General features: G+C 42.8%; 1 protein-coding gene across 3 annotated transcripts in view; it reads right to left on the bottom strand.

Annotated features, from left to right (window-relative positions):
* Positions 1-11,671, bottom strand: part of PAK3 (p21 (RAC1) activated kinase 3) — a 450,753-nt gene extending 439,082 nt beyond the window's left edge. Inside the window, exon 1 of one of the 3 annotated variants that reach the window (XM_080652995.1) lies at positions 11,307-11,671. The gene's annotated coding sequence lies outside the window, so the exon portion shown is untranslated. The remainder of the gene's footprint in view (positions 1-11,306) is intronic. The other 2 variants (XM_080652994.1, XM_080652999.1) reach the window with 2 other exon arrangements.
* Between the last annotated feature and the right edge of the window lie 1,087 nt (positions 11,672-12,758).

Here is a 12,758-nt window from a genome sequence, read left to right as displayed (position 1 = left end):
GTACCACAAACAAAACATAGCAGCCGTTGAAGCTTCATATTTGGTGGCACTCAGAATCGCCAGAGCTATGAAACCTCACACCATTGCTGAGGATTTACTGTTGCCAGTGACCAAAGACATTGTTCGAGTTATGATCGGAGATGAATTTGTTATGAAATTGAGTGCAATTTCCTTATCTAATGCAGAAGAATAGATGACATGTCTGCTGATATTCTTGATCAGGTAATCCAGGAAATTAAATCTGCTCCACTTCCAATATTTAGTATCCAGCTTGATGAATCTACAGATGTTGCAAACTGTTCACAGTTACTGGTTTACGTGAGGTATATTAATGATGGCGACTTTAAAAATGAGTTTCGTTTTTGCAAACCTCTTGAAACAACAACTACTGCACGTGATGTATTTGACACAGTTGGTTCATTTCTGAAAGAGCATAAGATCTCTTAGGAAAAGGTTTGTGGTGTTTGCACAGATGGTGCTCCAGCTATGCTAGGATGTCAATCTGGATTTCAACGTTTGGTACTGAATGAGTCACCAAAAGCCATCGGAACTCACTGTATGATTCATTGGCAAATATTAGCAACAAAGACGCTGCCACAAGAGTTACAAGAAGTAATGAAAAGCGTCATAAGTTCTGTCAATTTTGTAAAGGCAAGCACTTTAAACAGTAGACTGTTTTCACAACTGTGCAACGAGTTGGATGCACCAAACAATGCTCTGCTATTTCACACTGAAGTGAGATGGTTGTTGAGAGGAAAAGTTTTAAAATGTGTTTTTGAGCTTCGTGATGAACTCAAAACGTTTTTTTAATCAGAAAGCAAGACCGCAGTTCAAAGCACTTTTCAGCGATAAAAGTGAACTGCAGAAAATAGCTTACTTGGTTGACATCTTTGCCAACTTGAATGAGTTAAATTTATCACTGCAAGGACCAAATGCAACATGCCTTGATTTGTCTGAAAAGATCCGATCATTGCAAATGAAACTTCAGCTTTGGCAAAAAAAAAACTGGATGAAAATAAAATTTACATGTTGCCTACCTTATCTGCTTTCTTTGAGGAACGTGACATTGAACCAGACAAAAGGATTATGATGATAATTTCTGTGAAAGAACACTTGAACATCCTTGCAGACGAAATTTCATCATACTTTCCAAATCTACCTGACACCCCATTTGCACTTGCCAGAAACTCATTCACAGTCAGAGTTGAAGATGTTCCTGAGACAGCACAAGAGGAGTTAATTGAACTTATTAACAGCGATGCAGCAAGAACTGATTTCTCTACAATGCCAGTTACAAAATTCTGGATCAAGTGTTTGCAGTCATATCCTGTTCTGTCTGAGACTGTGTTGCGCCTTCTTCTTCCATTTCCAACAACATATCTTTGTGAAACAGGGTTTTCCAGCTTGTTGGTTATCAAGTCTAAATACAGAAGTAGACTTGTTGTGGAAGATGATCTTCATTGTGCTCTTGCAAAGACTACACCGAGAATTTCTGATCTGGTGAGAAAGAAGCAATCTCAACCTTCGCACTGATGTTGGCTTTTTACGCGTACTGTCGCAAAACGTAGCAATGTAGTTTACTGCTGTTATATTAAGACTTTTACCCATGCTACACCATGATTCAAGACAAAATTTCATTTATTTGTAATTAGAAATAAATATTTCACAATATATAATTACATATTGTTTTTGTGATTAATCACTATGCTTTAATTATGTTCAATTTGTAACAATGAAAATACATCCTGCATATCAGATATTTACATTACGATTCATAACAGTAGCAAAATTACAGTTATGAAGTAGCAACGGAAATAATTTTATGGTTGGGGGTCACCACAACGAGGAACTGTATTAAAGGGTTGCGGCATTAGGAAGATTGAGAACCACTGCTCTAAAGCCATGCTATCTAATAAAGAGGGAATATGCTAATTGACCCTCACACTGTCACAAAGAGGGCGGCACCCACAGCCAATAAGGAGGGAATATGCTAATTGACTGGCCCACCCTCAAAGATAGTGCTATCCACAGTCAATAAGGAAGGAATATGCTAATTGACTGCCCTGCCCTCAAAGATGGAGGCGCCCACAGCCACAAGATGGCGGCGCCCAGTCCCCTCAGCCACCAGGGCGGCAGGCGCGTGGCAAGGCCGGATCTGCCCCCAAGCAGGCCCGGCTGCTCAACATGCCTGCCTCTGGAGTCCCCCAGTCCCTTCAGCCCCCCAGCCGCCCAGGGCTGGCCTGAGGTGCAGGCAAGCCTCAGATGTCAGCTGCCCAGCCACACAGGGTGGGCCTGAGGTGCAGCCAAGCCTCGCAGCCACCCAGGGCCGCCCGAGGCTCAGGTAACCAGAGCCGGCTGAGGCTTGTGCTGCTGGCAGTGGCAACAGCAGAGGTGTAATGGGGCATCACCTTCCCCTGGTTGCCGGGTCACCTCCCGCCCCTTATGGCTCCCAGACTGTGAGAGGGGGCAGGCCAGGCTGAGGGACCCCCCCTCCAGTGCATGAATTTTCATGCACCAGGGCTCTAGTTTGCCAAATACAAAAATTTTGAGGTAAGTGGAAAACCATAAATCATAATTGTTAATAGTTCAAATAATCCAAATTATTCCTTTGGGTACAATAATCCACCCATCTTCTGATAACTTATAGGCATCCCAGGTGTGGGCTGTGTAAGTACCACACTAGGTAAAGTGAACAATAGGTAAGTACAAAGGGCATTCTGAAATCTCTCACATGAACAAGTTATATTTAAAAGGCACCTATATCCATCCCTAGGCAAGAGAATTTGCCAAACTTTTAGCTAGCAAGTGTTGGGGTGGGGGGCTATTTCAGGAGTATTTTCCTGAAATGTCCAACTCTCAGAGCATTTCTTCTTTTCACATGTGTCTGTAAAATGGATAACAACTGTCACCACTCTTTCATGCTTCCAACACTGTTCTGCAACCCCAGAGGATTTTAAGGTTGCTGCTGATTCTCTTCAGACAAAGGTAGTTCCTAAACCACACAAAAGACCACTCTGATTTCCATCTTCTCCTTATCCACAGATGCTACTCTTGGCCTAAAGCAAATACTAAATTCCCCTTGACCATATCTGGATGTTAGCAGAAAAGAGATACAAGAATCTCAGGTAGAGTGAGGGGAAAAACTACCCCTATACCTGTTTCCTACTATTCCCTTTGCAGAGGGTGACATCACTGTTTATTTCTGTTACAATAGCATCTCATGGGAGAGCCTCAAACTCATTTTCTTTGCAGGAAGTCAAGTAGGATAGAAACTGACTTCTACTCAGGACTCAGCTTCTGGAAAATTCTGGAACAAATTTAGCTGTTCTTAGAGGTCAATGAAGATGCATCAGTAGCTTTATCCCAAGTGTCTTACATGGTATATCTCTAAAGTTTGTTTGCCGTTGTCTGCTGCAGTGGCTGCTGCCAGCAGAAATTATCCTAAATGACCATTCAATTCACAGTGAATTTAGAGGGATTTGATGTTGGAAAATGCTTTTGACACAGTTCTAGTTGGGTATGAATTTAAAAGCATATTTGCTTAAATAGCTGAAGGTGAAGAGTGTATTACATGTGTTTTATGTGCAATTAGGGATTTCTGTTCCAAGCCTTTTGTGGTGTCAGTATGAATTCCTGCCTCACACTTGATTTAAGAAACAAAACCTGAAGAGGAGCAGGATATACTTTTATATACTTTGATTGGAATGTAAATTGGTTAAAAACACATTAGAGAGCAATTGGGCAATATCTAGAAAAAATAACTGAACAAATGCAGTCCTATCAATTTATGTTAAGGAAATAATTAGCCAAATTCATATTATATAGTCCAAGGATGTTCACTGTGGCATTGAGTGCTCATAAAGGCATAGAGTGACAATTATGATTTTTAAAAATTTCAGACATTTCTGTACAATGAAAGACACTAAAATCAAAATTAAAAGATAAGTAATAAACTGCTTAATATTTTTGCAACATAGATAATAGTTAAGTAGGTACTATCTGAAATACATAAAGTGATCCCAGTTCTCAAAACAAGAAAGAACAATTCAATAGAAAAACAGGCAAAGAATATGAAATGGCAACACAGAAGAAGACACAAGAATGGCCAATAAACACATGAAAAGATGTTCAGCCCCACTAATATTCAAAAAGTGCAAATAAAAAGGAGATTTTTTTCAGTTATCATATTGTCAAAAATTAAAAAGCTTCATAATATCTTACATTGGAAAGGAAGATCATGCAGAAATGTCCATTGGTGGTGGGAATGTAAGATGCTGTAGTCTTCCTGGTGGGGGTCTATAAAAATCAAAGATGGGCAAACCAAACTCTGAACCACCAATTTTGCTACTGTGAATTTATACTACACAAACACTTGCAAAAGTATGCAGAGATACATGTAAAAGGAGGTATGTTGCAACGATATTTAATAATTTTAATCATTAGAAATAATGTAAAAATTAATCAATAAAGTTTGGACTAAAGAAATTATGTCACAATTGTATGAGTACTGTGCAACTATTTTTTCAAATTAAATAACCAGATGTATACTGGCAGAAAAAGACCTCCTGACATAGTTAAATGAAAATCATGTTGTAGAGTAGTATGTGAAACATTTGGTCACTCCTTTTATTATTTGATGAATATGAATATATGAATATTCATAAAACATGTACAAAATGATACATACCAAACTGTGAACATAGTGGGGGATCAGTGGCAGAGAGTCTCAGAACATTCTACTTCATATTTCTATTTTTACAACCATAAGCATATATTATTTTGATCATAAAAACGCTTTTTTAAAATGATAAGTGAGGCAAACTGTGCCATTCCCCCACAATGTCCAGCTCCCACTCTCAGCCTCTAAAAATGTCCTCTTCAAGAACATGGTGTTCCAGCATCTAAGACAATTTCTAATACCTAAAACCATGAGCTGTTGCTGTTTAGAACTTGAACTAGGAGAAGGAATGCTGGAAAGATGTAGAAGGTTGTCAAATTTTTAGAAGAGTTTCATCTTATGCAATTACTAGAGGCCTGGTGCATGAAATTTTTTCCCTGGGAGGGGGGGTTCCTTCAGCCCAGCCTGCACCCTCTCCAATCTGTGGGATCAGGCCTAAACTGGCAGTCAGACATCACTCTCACAATCCGGGACTGCTGGCTCCCAACCGCTCGCCTGCCTGCCAGCCTGATCACCCCCTAACCACTCCCCTGCCAGCCTGATCGATGCCTAACTGCTCCCCTGCCAGCCCGATTGCCCCCAACTGCCCTCCCCTGCTGGCCTGGTCACCACTAACTGCCCTCCCCTGCCAGCCTGGTCACCCCCAACTGCCCTCCCCTGCAGGCCTGGTCCCCCCCAACTGCCATCCCCTGCAGGCCTGGCTGCCCCCAACTGCCCTCCCCTGCAGGCCTGGTCCCCCCCAACTGCCCTCCCCTGCAGGCCTGCTTGCTCCTAACTGCCCTCCCCTGCTGGCCTGGTTGCCCCCAACTGCCCTCCTCTGCTGGCCTGGTCACCCCTAACTGCCCTCCCCTGTTGGCCTGATCACCCACAACTACCCACCCCTGCCGGCCATCTTGTGGCAGCCATCTTTGACGACATGGGGGCAGCCATCTTGTGCAAGGGTGTGAGGGTCAATTTGCATATTACCTCTTTATTATATGCAATTATGGTATGATTGACACCCTCTGTAGAATGATCTTTCTCTCACATCCATCCAAATATCCCATCTTTCTTTTGCCATCCTCATATACCCTCATCTCTTTCACAGGTAGGGAGAAGGGGACATGGCTAAATGATTTTCAATTCCTTTTCTGTTTTCATCTATAGTTCAGGATTCAATCCCACTCTTTGATCCTAAAGAAATTCCACCCTAACTCTTCCTCCCCCAATCTATTTGGCACAAGGCTCTTCCCAGTATTTCCAATTTCATCCAAGTTAAGGTTGACAATCCCAGCTCTGAGAATCTTAGGGAGCATCTATAAGTGACCTTAGGCTGTGTACCAACACCAAGAGCTAGCAGAGTAGGAGCCATAGTTGGCCCTAAAATTACATGCACATGTTAGTGGATGTGAACCTTTCTTTCGGTAGTGCATTAGTAGCTTTCACTGGATTTTCAAGGAGGTCCTTGGTCCACAGAAAAGTTAATAACCACCAAGGTAGAGGGAGTTGGATAATTGATTTACCCACTGAATCTCTAGACAGAACACCCAGACTCCAAGTTTCCTGATGGCTGTTTGGCTTGGTGACTCAGGCAACCATATACTCAAGAAGAATGGAGTGAGTGGAGGGGAACCATGGCCTTTTAAGGTTTCGCTAGAAACCTGTCCATCTGATCAAGTTGCCACATAGACCTGACACAATTCAGTCATGGTCATGCCCTCCAAGTCCCGCTGAATGAGCCCATCCATACTCCCCTGAACTACACAAGAAGGTAAGTTTAATAGAAAGAGTATTATGAGGCAGCAGATAGTAGTAGGTATCAGCTTTAAGCTTTAGCATCACTTCTGTCCTGTCATGTGGTAGCTGTGTGATCTTAGGCAATTCACTTCCTCATTTTCTTCATCCAAATAAATGATTTGCACAAGGTAAACTTCAAAAGATGCTTTCAGCTCTACTATTCTATGACTCTCCCCTACTGGACAGGAATTTCCACTAAACTTTCCAGAACAGAGAATAACTTCACATGCTTCTTAGTGTCACAATCTTAAAATCATACAGTTTTCTCTGTGACTAGTCTAAATCTTTCCTACTGCAAATGAAGCTTGCTGCTTTCATGCAGAGAATGGCTGGCCCATGTGCAGAGCACTGTAGAACTAATAACTCTAATGCCTGCACATCAGTCTCTATGCCAAACCCAGTTTGCAAGGATTATTCTCAAGAACTCCATTCTTTTTTTTTAAAGGCACCTTGTAAAGAATAAAGGTTGAGGAAATTAATAAAGAGTCAAGGGAAACAGGAAGGGTCATTAGCACATGAGTGCTTTTTCTTTTGTCTTTAAAGTTCCTTAAAGATGACCACCCCTTCCTATTGGCAAAATGAACCCCCAAATGGTGCTCAAGAAACCTCTTCTGCAAACCAGGCTCCAGCCCAAATAGGGCATTGGGGCCACTGGAGATGAACCCTGTAGCAGCTAGCTTTCAAGATGGCCTTTTAGAACTGCTGCTGCAAGAAAATGAGTCTGAAAGATAAAAGCAACTTCCCAACTAAATTTAATTCCCACCTCCGGGGTTCTCTGGTCAGTAGGAGGTGTTCTGATTGATGGGATTTTTCTTGAGGCTGTACTAATCATACCTCTGGACCAGGAAATTAAAGTCCACGCTGAAATTTTCAGGATGTGTAAGGAAATAATCCCAGAGATCTGAGTCACCCAAGGTTGAATGAGGATAGGTCTTTCCAATCAAAGCAGAGCAGAGAACTGAGGCAGTCTGTCCAAGAACCCAGCAGAAAAATAGGATTTGAGTCTGAATTATTAGGATAATTGCTTTAATTATTCAATTCCCTTTCATAACAACTTTGAGTTTACATAGAGCCTTTCTTCTAAAGAGCTCAAAATACTTGCAGAGATATTATCTTAGTTGTCATCACACCATCACAGTTGGTGAGAGCAGTGATTATTATCAGCCTGTTTAACACATGGAGGAAGGAAAGCCTAGAGGGGTGAAGCAGAGTCATCAAGTTTACCCAGCAAGATACTACCAGCCTCTGAACTCAGCAGGAATTTCTCTTGCTAATCATTGCCCAAAGAATGTTATTCTCCACACCAGTCCAACTGAATTCTTGTAGGAACACCAAGTTCTGTGGGCCAATACATCTCTGAAACATTGCATATTCTATTCACCTGAAGAGTCACAATTTACATTAGCTAGTAATGACTTTTAGAAGCCCTGCATAAAATAAACATGTTTCTGTTTAAGAATCTCTAAATTAAACTTGACCACAAAACTGTGTGTGTGTGTGTGTGTGTGTGTGTGTGTGTGTGTGTGTGTGTGTGTAACACCTAACATCCTGTGGAACTAGTCTTCTTCACGAGCCGCGGTTTGCCGCTCTGTTGACTAATGAGTTTGCCGACCACTGCACTAGACTGATCTAAGTATCAGCATAGCAAACAGATGAATTCTATTCCAGTCCAAGCTGTGAGAATGTTTCTTAGAAATATTGCCCGATACCTTGTGGTATTGACAGCCAGTAAACAAAGGGCCTTGGTGCACCCAAGGACCCCAGGCCATCGTTTCCCCTGCAGTAGGGCATTGGCCAGAGTAGGCAGAAAGTTAATTCAAGCTCACCTAATTCTGCTGGAATTTCTTTCAAATAGGACCCAGGGCTACTTTTGGTATTCATTTAAGGGAGGAGGTGCTTAGGATGCTGGTCTAAACCCTCAGAGCTTATGCTCTTAAATTGATCTCCTAGGTTCATTTCCAGTGCCAAGCATCAACCCATGCAATCAGCAACAAAACAACAAATGAGGAGACTCAGAATGTGTCCCTGTTCTGGCTTAATCATATGAGTATTATAGTACTCATCATATATCTATTTCAAAACTAAAATACAGCACAGAATTTTTTGCTATCATTAATTACCAGTGACACTACTAAAAGTACCTAAAATGTAAAAATCCCTGAAGACCTTGTACTGGTTCATTTGTATTTTATATACAATTCAAATGATAAAGGAACACACATGGATTTAATATTCATTACTACTATTTTCATGTTTCATTACAATATTTATTATTAAACATTCACACCATGAGGGAAAATGCCTCTATTAAAATTGGTTACTTTTGTGCAAACTGTAATACAGGTATACCTTTTTTTGGTATACAACCCATTGGCTGTATGAAAAATCCTGTGTAAATGTATTCTGGGGGTAAAAATTTCACTGTCAAGGTCAGATGGGCACTGTTATTTAAGATGATCTGATTATAAATCCTTTTGTAAAGCAACAAACTCTGCAATGTGAATACTGTCCATCTAGTTCATTTGCCTTGTAAATCCATACTTACACATACCATATTTGCTTAAATCAAAACACACTAATATTAATAAATGAGCTAGACATTTCTTAAGATGGGGATGTGTTCTGATCCTTATCAATCTGCAATACTGGCTCTTTTTGTTTTCTAAGTTAATTTAATTTCTAAAATTGAATTTATTGGGGTGAAATGGCTAATAAAATTATAAATTTATACAGGTTTCAGGTGTATAGTTCTATAACACATCATCTGTATACTCTATTATGTGTTCACCACTTCAAGTGTCCTTCCATCACCATTTACCCCCCTATACCCTCCTCTACTTCCCCTCACCCAATAGTGGCTCCTTTTGTATTCACCACTAATCACCATCCCAGTCCAGAGAGATTCATTCTGAATTGGTTGAGAATGTGACAGTAACACTTCTGAGGATGTCCTGAAGTCTTATTTAACAATGATTCCTCTGCCTTTAGACATGCTGTCCCTTCAACTTAGCCACCTGGTGAATTAATTCCTCAAAACTCACCCAAATGCCTCTTCCCCAGTGAAGCCTTCCTTGATCTTACCCCTGACCCCCAGCCAGGCATCCCTCTCTGTGCTCTCTCACAGTACCCTGCCTGTCCCTTGTCATACTCTCCTATAGTTATCTGTTTACACAATCTATCTTGCCTACCAGACTGTGCACTCCCTAAGAGCCGAGAAGATGTTTTATTCATTTCCATACTTCCAATACTTAAAATTATTACGAGCACATAGCATGTATTTAATAAATGTTGGTTGTTTGAATGATCACTATCCTTAACTGTGTTTTTAGGACCTTGAAAAAGCAATGCTTTATTAAAACCACAAAAAAGTCAGAGAGGGTTTAGCAGTGTCATTCAGTTTTATTGATCTCTTTTTTCTTTAATTTAAGAAATAATGGCCATACCAATTCACACCTTATGGTTCAAGAAGAAAAAAACACAACCTGTAATCCAAATTCACAACTAATGCAAAGCTGCATTTAATATGTTCCTTTTATTCCAAACATACATCTCTACATCCTAGCCCACCACTAGCATCACTGCATTAAAGAAGAAATTAAGGCCCTGGCCTGTGTGGCTCAGCTGGTTGAGCATCTTCCCATGCACTGAGAGGTTGCCAGTTTGATTCCTGGTCAGGGAACATGCCAGGTTGTGGGTTCTATCCTCAGTGTGTGTGTGTGTGTGTGTGTGTGTGTGTGTGTGTGTGTGTGTCAGGGTGGGGGGATGGGGGCGCTGTGAGGCAGTTGATGGATGATAGTTGTCTCTCATTGATGTTTCTCTCTCTCCCTCTCCCTCTCTCTCTCTCTCTCAAATAAATAAAAACACATTTTAAAAAAGAAATGAGGATCCACTGATTAAAGGAGGGTGGTGGTTACTGCAGGGATCACTGTAAGAGCTTTGGATGCTCACTGGCTGAGGGAAACCTTCTAAGAAAGTTGGGCATCTTTGAGGGAACAATAACGATGTCTATTAAGACTTGGTCAATCTGACTAGAAATGTCCACATCTATAATATTCTAAATAAGAACCCCAGCTGGGGGTATTTCCGTCACATTGGAAGGGCAGAACAGGTTGGAATTGATCCATCTGCATATTACTGCAATCTGACTTGGCATGGGATGATACCCAAGGACATATAATGCCAAGAGTAGCCCAGCCCCATGGAGCACGTACATACACCACCACCCCCCCCCCGCACACACACACACACACACACACACACACACACACATACACTCACTGAATCCCTCACAAAACGCTCATGATATCCGTGGCACACACCACTGCATTCTTGTGTGCCCTGTCACAAACAGGGAGAGCCCCCTCACATCCTCCCACTTCCCTAGTCTGCCTAGCCCACACCCCACACCACCATCAGACAGCAGCCTAGCATGGAACTGTAAGCTGGTGAGGACTGGTTTTTGTTGTATGTAACAAAGCCCCATGCACCCAGGTACCCCGCTGGATGACTCCATCTATCGCTCCCGCCCCCATCATAAGCTCCAAGAACAAGAGAAAGCTCAGCTCTGAGAAGTGGATGCGAGGGGGCTGGGGCTCAAAGAAAGAGAGCTTTAGGGGTGGGCGGGGAGCAGGAGTCTGGGCAGCTTTGGTGTTTTCTCGCCTTGAAGCAAGAGGAACAGCGAACGGGCAAAGGGATCCAGCGCCTTTTCACCCCATCGCACCACATCTATTCATTAAAAAGACCAAAACCTCATAAAAAAAATTTACCCTCCCGTCTGCTCCGTGCCCTCCCAGGGGCTCTTGGAGCCACAGGCACTCCCAACAGCCCGCAACAAAGCGTCCCCCATACAGACCTGTTCCAGCCTCTTCGTGGCAACAGCGAGGGGGAGCCACTGCTGAGGGTTCTGCCCTATGTCGCCAAGCAGGAGGCACTGGCTGGGAGGAGGAGCAGGAACTGGGGGAAGAAGGAGGATGAGGGGATAGGAGACACAGCAGCAGAGGCGGCGGAGGCGGCGGCGGGGCGGCAGTAGGAGGAGGAGGAAGCGGAGAGGGAGGAGGAGGAGGCTGCTTCTGTGGCAGCTGCTGAGGATGCTCTGGCGTGAGTCAGGGCTGGGTGCGCTGGGCGTGGGCTCACGTGCGCCCCATGGCCGGGGGATGCGCACGCGTCTGGGTGTGAAAGAACATCTGGGTATATTTTGACTATGATTTTCCCAATTCCGACCTAGACTGAACTTGTGGTTCCTGCAGCCAGGCGGAAGTGAAACCCTTTCAGTCTCTCAAGCTAGACTGTGCCTGCATGGGGATGGGGGTTGTAGGTGAGGCAGCGAGGGCAGGGAGAAGGGGATCTGTACCAAAGCTCCAGGCCTGCCATTAATGTCCACACTCCTTCCCTCAATCTTCTTTCTGGGCACTGGTAGCTTGCAACTGCACATATCTCTGGAAAGGCTATAGCCAAGGAGAATAGAAGGAGACCAAGGACAGTCACTATCACCATCACATTGTATTGCGTGAGTGAGTGCTGCCTGGACTACCCAAAAGGCAATTTCTGTTCTAAGTTGGGTTTGACTTTCACTAGTTGAGGTGCCCATAACTTCATGCACAATTACATCCCACCTTTTTTCCTGTCTCTCATCCCATTGAAAAATCTCCGTGTTTGTAACCAAGGTGGCATACAGTCAATTATCTACTTTTTAGTCTGCTTATCCAGCCAGCGACCCCCACCCCAGTTTCACTGGTGTCAAGGAGTCATTTAATCAACATGCCACTCCCCCTCTAGGAATGGGGTACTCAGTCTAGATAAGAATAACACTGGTTTTCTAGATGTCAGAGAATTGAAGATCATCATCGATCCAACTGAAAACCCAATTTGGATCTGCATTCCTTAAGCCAGTGGTTGGCAAACTGCGGCTCGCGAGCCACATGCGGCTCTTTGACCCCTTAAGTGTGGCTCTTCCACAAAATACCACGGCCTGGGCCAGTCTATTTTGAAGAAGTGGCGTTAGAAGAAGTTTAAGTTTAAAAAATTTGGCTCTCAAAAGAAATTTCAATAGTTGTACTGTTGATATTTGGCTCTGTTGACTAATGAGTTTGCCAACCACTGCCTTAAGCTAAGATAAGGGAAAGCAACTTTGACAAGCACAGCTTTTTCCTGTGAGTCAATCCTTGGTGAACCCCTTGCTTAGAGCCCTGCTGAAAGTCTTCTTTTCCCTGGTAACCTTTTAATCATTTCACTTCATCTTGCCTAATGGCTTATACTTGTAGAGCACTTGGGGATTTACAAAGCACTTCCTAATAATGGGATCCCT

The sequence above is a fragment of the Plecotus auritus genome (genome assembly GCF_963455305.1).
Source record: "Plecotus auritus genome assembly, chromosome: X".
Taxonomy (NCBI): Eukaryota; Metazoa; Chordata; class Mammalia; order Chiroptera; family Vespertilionidae; genus Plecotus; species Plecotus auritus.
Note: the sequence above shows the minus strand (reverse complement) of the source record. Positions and strands in the feature narration are given on the sequence as shown.